Source organism: Bactrocera latifrons, unplaced genomic scaffold (assembly GCF_001853355.1).
Source record: "Bactrocera latifrons isolate USDA-ARS-PBARC rearing strain unplaced genomic scaffold, ASM185335v1 scaffold_298, whole genome shotgun sequence".
Classification (NCBI taxonomy): domain Eukaryota; kingdom Metazoa; phylum Arthropoda; class Insecta; order Diptera; family Tephritidae; genus Bactrocera; species Bactrocera latifrons.
The window spans coordinates 188,979-197,162 of record NW_017536607.1 but is presented as its reverse complement, the minus strand read 5'-3'; the positions used below and the strand labels follow the sequence as shown (position 1 = coordinate 197,162).

Here is an 8,184-nt window from a genome sequence, read left to right as displayed (position 1 = left end):
TCCTTTCATGTATTAAAGACCGACCGTTGGGCCTCTATGAACTTACAAGTGAAAGCAATCAAGAGGCGCTTTTATTGTGACTGTTGTAAATATTTGGCGGCAAAAGATTCAAGTGGCAACACTTGAAGTTTTCTCAACGACAATTTTATGTAGTCGCTAGTGGAACGAATCCCCCAACTGAAAGCTAAGGGAACTATAATAAATGCAATAAAAAGGAACAAAATGGTGAAGGATAAGTAAACGAAATGTGCGCAAAGCAAAAGGACACTTCTTAGCGCGACCATATTTCACATATGAACACTCAATTCGACGGCCAGAAGCCAAGCGAATGGTTTTATTTAACTCCAGGCGTTTGGCGTATATATACCCAGTAGAAAGACGGAGCAGTTGCGAACCCCTGTGAGATTAGTGTCAACAAAAGGCCAGAAATAGTGAGCTTAGTTTGGACTAAAAGAACGATCCCTCGAAGGAAGCCCACAGAGATCTTAGTTGGATAGCTTAGAATGCTGGTCTGTTGTGTTACCCAAAACTATTACTTATTGATCATAAGGGCACTCATAAAGCGACAAAGCGTTATGTACATGTCATTACATTATGCTTGTAAATCAATTTCAACTATGTCACCTCGTCCGCTGAAAGTATTTCCGCAGTTTCAATCTCAGTATTGAAAAGCTGGAAAGCCGTTCGACATGATTTTAACCTTACTACCTTTAGATTGGAGAATAAATGCACAGTAAAAACTTGTACAATTTGAAAAGGGAAACCTCAAAGTGAAATCAAAGAGCTCATATAAACGATTAATTCTTTCTCTGGGTGGCGTGGAAAGTTGGTCCAATTAGGTGCTCCGGCATCCATATTTAGAATGAGGTTACAACAGTCCACGATATTTCTCCACTTTTAACAAACTGTCCGTCATAGGTCCCTGGAGAAGCTGAGACAGTAGACATCTTAAAAGAATGTGTGAATCCCAACCTGCATGAAATATTGGTCAAGAGAAAACCATCGTCCTGAAAATGTCCGACGCTGTTGAAGTGCATAGAGGAAATTTTTTGTTACCACCATTTACCGAGTTCAAAAAGGTGACAGAGCTATGCCGAATTATTTGACTGACGCCAATTTGCTGAAAAATTACTCCAATGACGAATAAAAAGTACTCTTCCATCAAGACAACAAACCGGCTCACACATTCGACGTCGCCGAGCCCAAATGATTTAAGGGACGAACTACTGCTCCAGCCACGATATTCTTCTGATTTCCCGTAGGACTACCATTAGATATCAAGCCTGAAAAAGTCACACATCCAACAGAAATTTTAGTCGAACGAGCGGGTTATCGTCGGCACAGAGCCTACTTTTTGGACCTTCTTTCGTACCTAGGGATAATTGACCTCGAACTAAACGAAATGTTAAGCAATAAGTCAACATTTTTTTTTTTTTAATTTTTGTAGCAGCAGTCACTACTGGGTTATTTACCACGCACAACGGTACCGTGATTAACCCCAACACAGTCATAATAATGCTAGCAGATTTCGCATTTATTTCCTGCCAGATCTTCACTTAGTCGCCAAAAATTGTACGAAAGTAAGAAAAGTTGAATTGCACATTTGCAGTCCATTCGCTTAAGCAGACAGTGACAAATTTTATGAAGTGCTCATACATATGTACCTATGTACTCACACACTATTAGCAATACACATACTCACAAGTATATATGTATGTGTATTATATACATATATGGCGAGTATGAGTCGTCGTTTGCGCACGCGATTTTTTATATTCACACGCGTACACTTCGTTGGCCCGAAATCTCAAGTGGTCAATAAAGTAAGTGTCATTTGCCCGGAATGGCTTTAGAAGAAATTCAGTGGAACCCTTAATATGCGCCGCATAAAAAAGCCAGCACACAATTACACAAATATCCAGCAATTTTTCTATATATCCACACAACTACGCCGAATTAGAGGAAGTGGTCAAACGGCAACAGGAAATGAATGCGAATTCCGTTAGCGCATATGCTTTGTTATAAAGAGCCATTGTCCAAATGGTCTTTAGAAGTGGGAAATTTGAAAGCACAGAGACGATACACCGAAAACATGGTATGAAATAAGCTAGTGTGAGTGCTACGAAAAAGTGGAGAAATTTGGGCGAAGAGGAAATTGAACTAGGTACGAAATATACTCGTAGCAAATTGTATTTTGTTCCTCTAATGCAGACGGGTAATAAAATTGTGTTAGCAACTAAAAGAGTGGAAAATCGTGTACCTAATTTAAAACAATCGCATTTATGAAAGGGCATGCTTAAAGAGGACTACTTCGTCCTCTACTTTATTGGCGTAAAGCCGATTTACAACAACGCGCTAGTCATTGTTCCTTTTCGCTGTTTGGCGCCAATTGCCGATTACTAGTGTGTCCAGATCCCTCCTGGTCTTTTTAAAGGAGTGGAGGCCTTTCTCTCCCTCTACCTCACCTAAGAGGTGCTGCGTCAAGTATTCTCAGAGCTGGATTGCTTCCATCCATTCGTCAGCTCTATCGTCCTCGATTGGGCAATCGAGTACGCCATTTCTTGGTGTTATGTTGCCTGCTGAAGAAGTGTTTCCTCCGTAATTTCAGCATGTTCCGGTCATAAGTCACTAGATAACCTTTGGAGTTGTACAAGAGTAGAAGTGGAAGTAGAAGTTCATACTTCTAATTGATTACAAAAGGAAGCACATGAATACCAGAAGAGTGGCGACCGTACTTTGGCCATCATTACGCTCATTGCGGTTTCAGGGGATTACTAAATTAAGCCTTATCCAACAATTCCGTAGATTTGAATAAAAAAAAAAAAAAAATCCACTCTAGCTGCCTAGTGTATCTTAAGTACGAGCTTTAGGAGTCGTGGGATATACTATATGCCGTCTAATTCTCCTGAGGGCTGGTTATTCACAAAAATTATGTTTCTGCGTCTCATCACCGTTCGCGCATGCCCCTCATTACACTAATTCTACTTTTTCAATTTTCTGAATATGAAATCTCAAGGCTAAGTATCCCGTGATGATGCCTGCCATATTACAAAGTTCTCTTTTGCCCACAAATAGAAGTTTTTTCCACCGTCAACCGTTCAAAGATGTGAGTCCTTTCTCTAGAAATGATTGCTTCAAACCCTTAAGGAGCCTTTTCGTTTTCTTCAATTCCTATTCCAAAGTACTTACTCAGAGTCTAGTGATTGACTGTTTGCATAACCTGACACAGTGAGACTTAGTATTAGCCCTTCAGATAGCCATAAAGCACTCCAAACAGTGTTTTTTTGAGAATGGAACGGTATGAACGGCATCCATGAGGTTGCGCATTATCCACATTACCTATTCTGCTAGGAATTATTTCGGCAGCATACTAGCCTTTATGTTGGTACTATCAGCGAGTAACTGATCGGCTACCCAGTCTATTTCCGCTCTAAATATGTGATCCTCGATTAATACACCCGCAATATCATCGTCTTCGATTGCCGAATAATTCGGAATACTAGTGCATAGAGGTGGATAACATATTACATAAAGTATCCAGTCAATATCAGTAGTCATCAGCTTTGCGGCTGGTATTGTGCTCTTCCTCTTCTTCAGAGCAGGTACATCGTTGATATACACTTTTTTGGCGGCGAAGCTATTTTTGAACAACGTTAAACACACGTGTGAAGTAGTTTTAATGTAGGCGTGCTCCGAACTTAGCCAACCCCACCCACGCGGTCCTTTACGCGGCTTATTTGCCAACTCGAGATCCACCAATCGGCGATCTGTCGATAAGAGATCGTGTAGTTTTGTCAAGTTATACTTAGTGAAGGTTTTGGGGCACCTTGGCGTGGCTCATCAAAAAACTAGAGTGTGATCATGTTGGAACTCATTGAACCAATTTTTTATAGTCGCCATCGAAGGTGAAGATTCCAAGCATTCTTTACTTTTACTCTGCAAACTACAAATTAAATTCGCGCTGCATCTAAGGCAATATACTGCACTATACGTAGGTTGTTTTTTAAATTTCGGCACTTGGCAACCCTAGTGTTAGCAACTCTGGTATTGCTCAATCGCTGGATCGGGTTCTACTGGTTCGAAATATACTCCGGCCTTAAGACTTTTCGCACTTTTTGGCAAGACTCTCGCATATTCAATACTTATAGTAAATACTTTAAGGCTTTTGGGTATTTCGACTTCGACTTCGAGAATTACGGCTCACTACCTTCCTCAACTCACATTTACTTCATCTATTTGCATTTTTGCTCTACTGGTAATATATTATTACTCCTCTCCATGCTGGAGCGTAAAATAAAGTCACCCGAAGTGGAAACATACCTGAAACTGAAAAAACGGAGCCGCTGCTGCAAGCAAATACCTACGTTGAATTAAGTAGAGAAAAGCTTCAACGTCCAACGGATATTTTAACAACCTTAGTCAACCAGTCAACTAATCAGATATTCTCTTTCGTGCGGTTAGTGACATAGCTGTTGATCCTTTTTATGCAGCTTGAGCCGACCAAGGGTGAATAAAAGTTGCCAGCTACCGTCGAACTCTGCGGGTTCGTACGGATTTTGCGAAATTCAATTTGCAACTTAAATGTGTTTATTTTGTGTTGTTTTGCTCTTGTCATTGCAGCGAAACTGAAAAATGCGGCGAGACAGTCCCTCATTGGCTTCCAAGTTGATGCTGTGGACTTGTGGCTGCCACTCTTTTACCATACCACTAGTACACGTATTCCTATATGCAAAGAAGCTCTAGATACAGCTATCAAGTTACTAATACGACAAAAGTATTGGCATGAGGAAATCACATACATCCATCTACCTTGGTATACAACCGGTACGATAAGTATATAGATTTGTAGGTATATTCATCGGTATCAGTGCTGTGTGTGGCTTCCGGATTTCCTATCAGTGGGGAGCCATCAATTTTATTCCCAATCACTGCGAGCAGTTACCGTTCCACTGCCGCATGCCGCTAAATCCAATCAAGTCCCACACGCAAGCGCTTACCGGGCAGGTGGCATACTCCAGCACATACTTCACATTGCCGTGCCATCTAACAGCCCGTAGCCCGTGTTGACTTGAGGATATTGGTAATTTATAAATAAAATGAGATTTTCACCAACGGTCCCTATCGTCGCTTCAATTGTTGTTTTTCTTCTGCCGATTACTTGTGTGCGATTGAATTAGCTTAATAGAAGTTGTCACCTCAAAATCACATATTTAAATTTCAAAATAATTCAATAATATTTAAAAGAAACTGGAATAAGAAAATGGTAGCCTATACTTACGTGATTTCAACTTTTTTTCTCAACTTCTATGATTCTACGATACCTAAAAAACATGAAGGACTATATTTGACTATGGAATGAAGATTGAGTGAAATTTTTCACAATATTAACTCTTACCAACAGGAGCTACTTTGGACTGAAAAGGCAAATGAGCAGTAAAGTTCTTACTCGACGAACAAAGACCAAATTCTAGAAGTTGCTCATCATCCTTGTCCTGCTATATGGTGCAGAGGCATGGGGTTCTGGGGAAGATTTATGGTCGTTCGTGCATTGGCAACGGCATATGCCTCAGTCAATGGAACGATGAGCTGTACAAAATATACGACGGTATTGACGTATATACATTAAAACTACCGCCGGGGGAAGCAGAGAAAGGGGAAGACCTCCACTTCGTTGGAAAGATCAGGTGGAGAAGGGCCTGGCTACACTTGAGAAAGAACGACTAGCACGCTGTTTTAAACTCGACCAATCAAGAAGAAGAAGAAGAAAACCCCCAAAGTTACATGCCAAAGTGCAAAAAGGTGTTCTAAAGGAAAGAAGGTTACTTTTCTAAAAGGCGGCTGAAAATCGCCATAAAGTAATGTTTTGATGATTTAGAAATGTTGGTTTTTTACGTTCGGAGCTTTTGAATTTTCTAATCCGATATTTCAAATCTAACCCCAGGAGACGCCTTTCTAGATTTGTAAAAGGCCTTTAAAATCAAAATCTGCATCCGCATGGACTCCAACTGAAGTCCGAGAATTCTCATATTGCCCATAATATATCCTACTTCTACATTAACTTTTGTCATTGAATCTTTTCTAAAAACCACCACTGTTAGCCCCGATTTCTGCTCTAAAATATATGCAAAAGTATAGCCCTTGGCCAAGTAAAATTCGAGACGATTCGACTCAAAGTCTCCTCCACTAAATCTCCAGAGATCATATTCACTAACTGGACGAAGGAGCAGAGGCTACATTTCGACTGTCAATAAGCCTTAAGTTGTAGGTGTGAAATTTGTCAGGAAAAGACAAAGGAACATTGTTGGAAATATGCAAGGCAATCGTCCGGTCGGTTCTTAACTACGCCACAACAATATGGTCTCCTGGTTGAAAGAAAACGCAGACGAGGAAGCTACAGACATGTCAAAACACTGCACTCTGGAAGACAACGGAATTCCTCTTAAGGTTTTCCATCGAACACCTGCAGAGTGACGACCGTATGCTCCTAGTTAAGGCGCATAACGAACTTCTGTTCAAGCAATTCTGCTGGGGCGCTTTCGTAGAAATCATACTCGAAATCACCAGCTTTTAGCGGAACCGCCTCCTAGGAGCATCTAGAAGTCCTTCCTCAACTACGTCGACGGCATTCAGACTCACAGTGGAGCCATTAACACCTTTACGAAGTACCTCTCAATGAATGGCATACTTGGAGTCAAACCACCACCCATGCAGACGACAAGCTCAAGTTGCCGCGAGAATCGAGAGTGACGCTTCGATTACCTTCGTTCTGGATACTGTAGCAGGTTAAACGCCCACTTATTCGAAGAGACCTTGACATATGAAATTTATATACACAGTACAACGAGACCGCGCATGACACACCACCTCTTTGTATGCCCTGCTAACCCTACACATATAGCAATCATCTCTCTATGGTCTAACCCGCTCAAAACAGCATGTTTTCTGGGTCTACCGTTGGATGACCTCGATGGCAACTTAGCGAATCCTTATCATCCAAACGGAGACTAGATAACCGTTACAACAACAACACGGCCTCTATTTTGTATAGCGCCTTTGCCATTGACATGTATTAGCAAAGGTTGCCAAGTCTGCTGAAAGTGAAAGAAGCGTCCTGAAAATGGAAAAACACTTAGCTCAGCTTTCTCAGTCAATACAGGTCTATAAAAAGGCGAAAGGGGATTCAAGTTTCAAAAGAGGTTACTTATAAAGAAGAAAGTATTGTGTTTCGAATTGGTTGGAAATGTTTAACAAGGCAATTGGAAACAATTTCCGAAAGTCAGAACAAACTCGATACTTCTTCGAACGAATTTCGGTTATGAATCTTCATTCTGAATCTCGTAAACTACTTACACGTGCTTTACATTGAGCATCGTTTTAAATTTTTTAGACTACCCGTTAGTTTTACAACAGTTAGTACGTTGTAATTTTATCATTAAAAAAGGATCACGAAGGTTTGTTTCAACAGACGTATATTATATATCCAATAAAACTTGAAATCTCAATCTTTTTATTATATTCAAGTTACATGGTGCTGTTTCTCTGTTATAATAACTGTTTTAAGCAATTGCGCATCCAAATCTAAAAATTCAATAACACTTCTGAGAAATAAGTCGATCCAATCAATTATAAACTCCATCGATAGAACCGTCGAAATACTGAAAGTGAGCAGAAAGAATACGCCAATTCCGGTCATAACAAAACCAAACAGCTTGAAATTAAAAAAAAGATAAGCAAAAACATGAGTGGAAATAAATAAATTAATAACACTTGTATTTGTTACAGACTCACTCCTTTACATAAATTAACTGTCGCGCTTAAATTATATTGCTTCAACATTTAAGCTCTGAAAAAGAAGGCCTTTTTTTCGGAATCTAATTGGTGTGATTGCCCAATCAAAATGATAATAGTGAAGATCAAAAGTGCGCTAAATAGACAAAGGGTGAACTAGAAGAAATTGTAGAGATAATTATTAAGATATTATATAGTACATACAGATATGTATCTATGCAGTGCGACGTAACTAATACCTTTTGTAGTGTACTCAGCCTTTGTTTTTCAGTCACTAGTGTTTCCAGCAAATTTCGCTCAATATCCATTTTCTTCTCAGTGTTAGAAATACACAGATGCTTATAGACAATAAATCAAATTTTGATTTAGAAAAAAGTTCAAGTTCTGTTGATTTCA

At 39.8% G+C, this 8,184-nt stretch overlaps 1 long non-coding RNA gene across 1 annotated transcript; it reads right to left on the bottom strand.

The window, feature by feature from the left end:
* Window positions 1-7,534: 7,534 nt before the first annotated feature.
* LOC108970313 lies at window positions 7,535-8,184 on the bottom strand. Its single transcript, XR_001993474.1, has 3 exons — window positions 8,028-8,184; window positions 7,789-7,944; window positions 7,535-7,708 (listed from the first exon to the last, which is right to left on the bottom strand). It is a non-coding gene; the product is annotated as an uncharacterized LOC108970313 (long non-coding RNA).